Genomic DNA, 7999 nt, shown 5'->3' with positions numbered 1-7999 from the left:
AAATAAAATCAAATAAATAAGCTATAGGTATAACAGTTTGAAAAATTGAACACCTCCTATACAAAACAAATTGTATGATTATACAATTAAAATAAAATTGAAAATCTGATTATATACAAAAAACAATTTGGATAATTTATCTGAGATGACCAATTTATTTAAAAAGATGATCTAGAATATACTTTGTATTCATTTTATCTAGATAAGATTAAAAGATAAAAATTGTTATCCGTAAAATGGAAAACACAGGCTGGTATCTGCCGTTGAGGATATGATAGGTGCACTGGCGTACAGTATTCGTCCACACTTAGGTATTTGAATAGTATTTAAGATTATAATTGAAGCGATTTTTATTAACAATTTTTACTGACGATGACAGATATTTGTTGCAGATTAAATGCCAAGCAATGCAATTGTTTGAAATCAAAATCCAGAAATCAGGATTACAGTTTCGGTAGGTACTTTTTTAAAATCAAAACTTAGTTTCATTGATTTTATTTGTAATAGTAAAATTAATTAATACGTATAATAATAATAATTATAACACAGATCTGTTTTCTATATTGTGTTATAGATTGACAGGGTAAATGCGGTCATCTAATATCAAATGAGTTACGAAAAGCAGCCAATGTAAATGAGGAAAAAGTTTGGTACAAACGGTTTAGTTGGCTGATTTTTAATAATATGTTCAACTATACATATAATATTTTAACTCCGAGAGAAATTAATATTTTTGAATAATAAAATAATATAACTGTATGGTGATAATAAATTTGTAAATCAAGTTAAAGCCAATGGATGTACATTACTGTCGCAGTTATCGATTTGAATTCAAAATAGTTTGCACATGACCGTTGTCGAAATGTATGATAATAATAAATTCATTTTTTAATAGATTATATTATATTATTTTCAACACGCTGCTGATTAATACAATGCTGTCGTCGGACTGCTGCACGAGTAGTGAGCAAATGTGTGGGCCGTACGTAAACATCGAGCGCATATTATATAATATAGTTTCGACTATTTCCGAAGCCATCAATTTATTATTGTACAAAACGGAAGAAAAAAAAACCTATACATTTATTCGGAAACCACTACAGAATAACGAATGGGTTGGGTATCATGTACGCTCTCATAATACGTATACGGGTAGCTGCATTTTAATATTAAATTCACTTTACTAATTGGACGAAAAAAGAAAAAAAAAACGATACCGGCAAAAAATAGGTATTATTTTCCGCGCTCTTGTAAATAAATTACATATTCGGTGTTTTACATTCGTAATTAAATACATAATGTTTACGCGAACAGAGTTCAACAGAAAATGTGGACGACCAGTCCTCGTTTTTCGACGAAATAATGTAAAAAATGTACAGTCATGACATATTATATTATATCGCACGAAAGTCCGTAATCCTATGATGTTTATCCATAAACCAGGCAATCCATTTAACATGAAACACATTCATTATTTCAAAAACTATTGACGTTTTTGAAAACATAATTCTTTTACATTATTTTAGGTCGTTGAAAAACAAAATGATGTCAAACAACATAATATTTCCATTGTTTTTCATCGATATCATTTTTTAAATGTTTCACTTTTTTTCTAATGTCACCGCGTCACCGTGACAATTCATTATTCCGGAGATGTACATTTTTTGGAGTTCTGCATTATGTACAAATTGAATTTTGGTTTCAGAAGTTTATGAGTTATAAGTATTTAGAGTTTTTATGAATGAAATGGAGTGGTAAGGTACAACAGACTCGTCAAAACTTTAAAAATAAACTACTTGTCCGAAATTTAATTTTAATACCATTAAGTAAGTAGGTAGTGAGTAGTTACAAGAAAGTAGGTACTCCAAAAATATTCTGCTTTGGAATAATATGAAAATAAATATGTGTGTTGTATTTGTCATTCAAAAGATTAAAAATTTAAAAACGCTGACGATAAAAAAAAATAACGCATTATATGACAATAAAAAATATACCGTTTTTTTTCCAAAAACGTTGTTTTAATTTTTTAAACGATTTAACAAATATAAAAAAAAAGTTAGTGTTTTCTGAAATAATGAGTATATTAAATGGGTCATCCCGTATAATATATAGTTAGTAGGCAATATTGTAATTATTGATATAAATACATTATATTATTGCACATAATACAATATGATACATTGAAAATCATTGATGTTATAACGTTAATTAATTTTTATAATTTTAATGTGTTGGCCATATTTGTTATTATTAGGATACAATATATCAATACCATGACGGATTGCCGTTCTTGTCAAGAACAATCGCAATGCAACGCGAACAATAATATTGTTTAAGCTGTACCTAGCTAAAAGTTCGATAACTTTGTTTCAGATACATTTATTTATTTTTATTCAATAAATATTATGTCTCGTAAACTTTCTTACGAATTATGTCGTCTCATAAATGCGAGTTTTTTTTTGTCAAAAACTACTTTAATGTTTCTAATTCAAACTATTCGAGTCGACAATAACTATTATGATTTTCATTCTGAAAAAATATTAGCATCCTCCGTGATACGTACGAGGAAACGATCGAGCCAGTGAGCCACGTTTTTAATTTTTGTAATATTTAGATTGCCGCATTATTTTTTTAACACGTCCTTCAAAATTTTATAAAATTTAAAAATTAAATATTTAATAATCTAAAATATACGACTATAAAAATGTGCTTCCGTCGAACACTCGTACATTTTGTGGAAAATTAAAAGTTTCGGGAACACAAATCGAAGTAATCGTTGCGAGGTATTGTTGGAATAAGAGTTGTCTGTTCGAGTGAAAATAAACATTATTTTCGCGATCGGAAAATTGTTTACTGACATAATATGTGTGTGAGATCCCTCCGTGCTACTATTATGCGGGTTATTACTATTTACTACTAACGATCATTTACTTCTAATACGATGACAAGTCTAATATTGGCAAATGCATAAGAAGTTGCCTATAAAATGTTCCTTAGAATCCAGTAGTATCATGGAGGCCCCTTAAACTCGTTTGTAAACTCGTAATATTGTATATTTTATGTATCATTTTAATGATATATCTTAATGATTAATAGTATGCTGAGTAACGTAGGAACGTCTCGATTTATATAATATTATTATTATTTACCGACCAATTATCTGTACCAAATCTTTATTGTATGTGAATATTATTATGATTTTTTCTTATAGCAGATGTTTATTTAATAGTGTTCATTTAGTAAGCATTTTGTTCATCAAAAAAGTTACACAACAATCATTAATACAATATTAATATTTTGGCTTTTTGTAATTATGTCAAGCTTCAGCAGATAATTAGGTAGTACTCATATTTACATTATTAACAAAGCCATTGGTGTATTCATTGTCTATCATAAGAAGATTGAGAAAAATGAAATTCGACTTGATTAAACAACGGATTATGAGTAAGTAAATAAAACAATTAATAGTAACCTCAAATAAATAAATTAAATCAGACTTTCTAGTTACCTAGTTGATAAAAATACGTATAAAATACAATATATATTTCAGTATAACTAACATGTACCATCAGTTTAAATAGAAAGGTTTATAAAATAATCATAATTTTACGCAGGGTAAAAATAAAATTGTTATGTATATGGGACATAACTAATTTCCACCGTGTAATCCTTCCTGTTATTTTTAAATACGGTAGTTATTTTGTGTAAGTGTCACTGGTGGCCAAAATTGTGAAATCTCCCTGTAATATGCATACAGTACATTTTTTTTTTGTGTGTGTGTCAAATTTATGGATAACTATCGTGTAGTATCCCCGCAATGTGCAATACGGTCAAACCGATATCTTTTGAGCATTCCTACTTGGACATGGTGCAATTACCGCGATGAAAAAAACGAAAGAGACAGTGAACATGTAAATGTGAACAATGTAAATTGTAATGCGGGTATTCCTGTTGCAACCTGTACACTGTTATCTATATATGTGCGGTGTACCTACCTATTATAATAATACTACTACAGCAACGGCTTAGGCTTGAGCTCACAAAAATGATAAAATTTATCCCAATAAATTGACAGAATATTATAACAATATGTTATATTTTGCAAACAACGTGCGGTAAAAAATATTATGATAGTTAAATAATAACATTGTATATTATTATACCTTTTTGCGCGTTTTTTTTTTTGCACAGCATTAGTTTACACAGACGTAACCACCGCCAAACCATGCACAGTCGTGTTCGGACGACGCTTGTCGTGCTTTGCGATATGAAAATTTGATGTTGTGAATATTATGATTATAGCCATATTTTGTCATAGGTATGTTAGCGAGTTATGAGAGACGGTAAATGCTGCGAGATCCAGTGCGGAGATCCTACACCGGAAATTCGTTTCGATACGAGTCTATCACTACAGTGTTAATATTTCAATATGAAGAATGATGATGTCATTAATAAGGTGTGCCGCACCGGTTTACGACCGATATCCGACTAAGAGGCACATATACGACACATAGCTATCGAATCGAGGCTTAATAATATTTAAACTCTTCGCGTATAATAGTGATTGGAATACGTACCTATATAAATTCAATATTATTACAATATAATATCAGTGCTCGAATTGGGAACAATTAAGTAGAGGAGTTCAATCTAACGATTTAAAAACTGCGTTCCAAGGGCGCAATTATTCATCCCAGACCGTACGAAAAATAGTAGGGGTATGCACAAAAATATAAAAACAGTAGGGGAGCTCCGTCCCCCTGCGCACCGCCCCTCCCAATTCGAGCAATGAATATAATAATATATAATATTTTTATATTTGCTAGTTATCCGACTCGGGAAAATCGTTCCGATACTACTAGTCCATCACTACGGTTGTTATTATAATATTATGATGAATGACGATGTCAATGAGGTGTGGCGCGCCGGTTTACGACCGACGTCCGTCCAAAAGGCACATGCTGAATAGCGTCGTCATAAATATTTAAACCGTCGCGTATGCGGTCTGAGTAAACGCGTCTACATAAATATGCCATATTATTACAATATAATATTATAATATTACTATATCAGCGAGACGGGAAATACGATCACCGGTGTGGAGATCCTACTCCGGAAAACCGTTCCGATACGAGTTCATATCACTACTACAACAGTGAGCTGTTATTATAATATGATGATGACTGTAAGGTGTTGCGCACCGGTTTACGACCGATTTCCGTCCGAAAGGCACATATCGAATAATAGCGTCGTAAAAAATATTCAAACCGTCGCGTATGCGGTCCGAGTAAAAACGTAGTAAGCTTAAATATACTAATACAATATTAATATTACGACATTATAATATGTCATTATTATGACGACGTGTTTTTGTTGTAGCAGAATGTTGTTTGACGATATTATTACGATGATGGTTATATTATATTATTATTATCGCTGTCGTCTCGTCCTGCATCTGTTATACAGCCCGATTTTCGTGTTTCGGTTGAAAGTTTTTTCGTGCCCTCTTTGTTTGGGTTTCGATAAAAATGTAGACCGCCACTTAATAGTGCCACCCGATGGAGATTGCCGCCCCTTTGAGCAACCCCTTTAAATATGGCACTTCGGACGACGCCCGCCGTGGTTGTATTCGTTCTGAACGTGTCGGTCGGCTGCGAAAAGGTTAACGCTTTATTTTCATCGAGCGGGCTGGTTGTTTAAGCAACAACATTTTCTAGACACGCGCTCGCGAATAGTATTTATATAAATTAAAATCACCAAATGGCGTGTTCGTCGGTCGGACACTTGAATGTATATATATTAATATACGTACACATTCGATTTTAAAGTGTACTTAAAGTACGACTGTATAATATATTATTCGAGCGAAAACGACGTGGGGTAACCCAATCGTTCGCGATCGTCGAAAAAGGATACCCTATTATTCGTTTTACTCCTATCACATCGAATATAGTAACGACCTAGGCGTCGTGCACCGCCAAGTGAACGAAAATTCAAAATACAATTTTAAACATAGTTGTAGACAGGTTTATTTATTTATTTATTTATTCGTCTTCACGAAATACTGTTTGATATTTTTGTCAATACCCATTATTACACTCAGGCATATCCCGTTATCATGATTGTACTCATCTGTATTCTCTGGTCAATATCTCGATTATTTGTGTCAGCGATATAATTTATGCAAGTAATATTGTGATCAGTGAAAAATTAAAATGCAGATAATTCACAAGAATATCGTCGAATAGGTAAAGGATAGAGTCGAGTGTTTCTCAACCTAGGGGTCACGACCTCCAGGGCGGTCTCAAACCTCTATATGAGGGGTCACATCGGTAAGGAATAATTAAACCTCTGATGTAGAAAGACAACCTTCTATTTACATCAAAAATATAAAAATAATACACAACCATAATGATAAAAACAAAAAGTTATCTAGTTTAAAGTACACTACAAACTATAAATAATAAAGTAAAAAGTATAAATTAATGTGACATTTGATTGTTTTATATTCAAAAGTTTTTATTATAAGAGAGGGAGGTCATAAGATGACTGATTTTATTTTTCACCTATTTTTGGGGTTACGACGTTAAAAAGGTTGAGAAACGCTGGTCTACCCGGTAGACAACATTAACCATAACTACCTATCTATATCAAACATAACGTACACGTTATAACTACATAGATATCAATATTATAATGTATTTATTTACCTAAGTTTTCATCAATGCCTTTATCTGTGGCAAATAAGCCACTTTACCGATTTTGTTGATGTGAGAGTCTTATTTCGTGAAATATGGTAAAGGATCTCGGTGGTTTAACCTTCGAATCAAAGTTGACCATCCGTAATCACATTGATAATATAACTTGTAAAGCCTTGAGAGCTCCATGTTTCATGAAACGTAATGCATGGACTTCAAGCTACCACTTATCTTATAGTACTTTATTGCTCACTTGTTCGCTCTATTCTTGAGTATTGTTTAATTATTTGGCACCCGTTCATACAGCTAGAGGCTAGTGTTGGTCTTCAACTTAAATTTTTGAAATGTGTTGCTTGTGTGCTGCATAATATTGATTGCCCATAACATAATATTATAATACTTCAGTGCTAGAATGTTTAGGACTAAATACGTAGGTGGATCGTACGGCTATCCAACTTTTTTATGTGAACTAATATCAGAACATGTTGTTGCACCTAATTAACTTTGTAAAATTAATTTTCATGTTCCAGGCTGTAATATTATAATTTTCGTGTTCGTTTATAATATGCAGCTGACTACCGAGGAAATAGACTTCTTGACAGGACAACGCGGATGGCTAATTGAAAGCCATTTTTCTCTGTAGCAGTTTTTTTATTATAATATTTGCGTGTTTGCATTTTATATCGTATTGTAATTATTATAATATTTTTTATTTTATTTGTAAGTTTTCGTTATATTGTATTATTATTTATCATTACTGTTTGTACCAAATTATTATAACTATTAATTAATATTTGTTAATCCACTTTATTTAGGCAATCTAAATATATATATATACATAAATTAACTACTTAGGTATTACATTATTCCACGCATGCAATAATACAATAGTATAATAATATATATAATAGTTGGTGTATTTTAACAATATATTTTCTAAATATTATCGTTATGTTGTAGGCACTTGTTTAAATAATAAAACGTATAATACACGAATACATAAAATATGAAATATAATGAAAACAATATTATTCAGAATTACATACTATTATGAAATTAGTACCGACATAGAATTAGGTATTAATTTAAGGTTTTTAAATTTAAAGCCCCGAGGATTATATCGTAACATTCTTGTATATTCCAAAATAAACCTTCTATCGACGTTATAATAAATGATAGAATCGTCGTATATTTAAAGCAGGGTACATCATCTCCAACTGATATTTCATCGCATTTATCCTATTCACTAAATTCTCGATTTATTTTTTTTTTAAATTTCAATCAATTTAGAGTATCGGTGA

Source organism: Metopolophium dirhodum, chromosome 8 (genome assembly GCF_019925205.1).
Source record: "Metopolophium dirhodum isolate CAU chromosome 8, ASM1992520v1, whole genome shotgun sequence".
In the NCBI taxonomy this organism is placed as follows: Eukaryota; Metazoa; Arthropoda; class Insecta; order Hemiptera; family Aphididae; genus Metopolophium; species Metopolophium dirhodum.
This window is presented reverse-complemented; position numbering follows the sequence as displayed.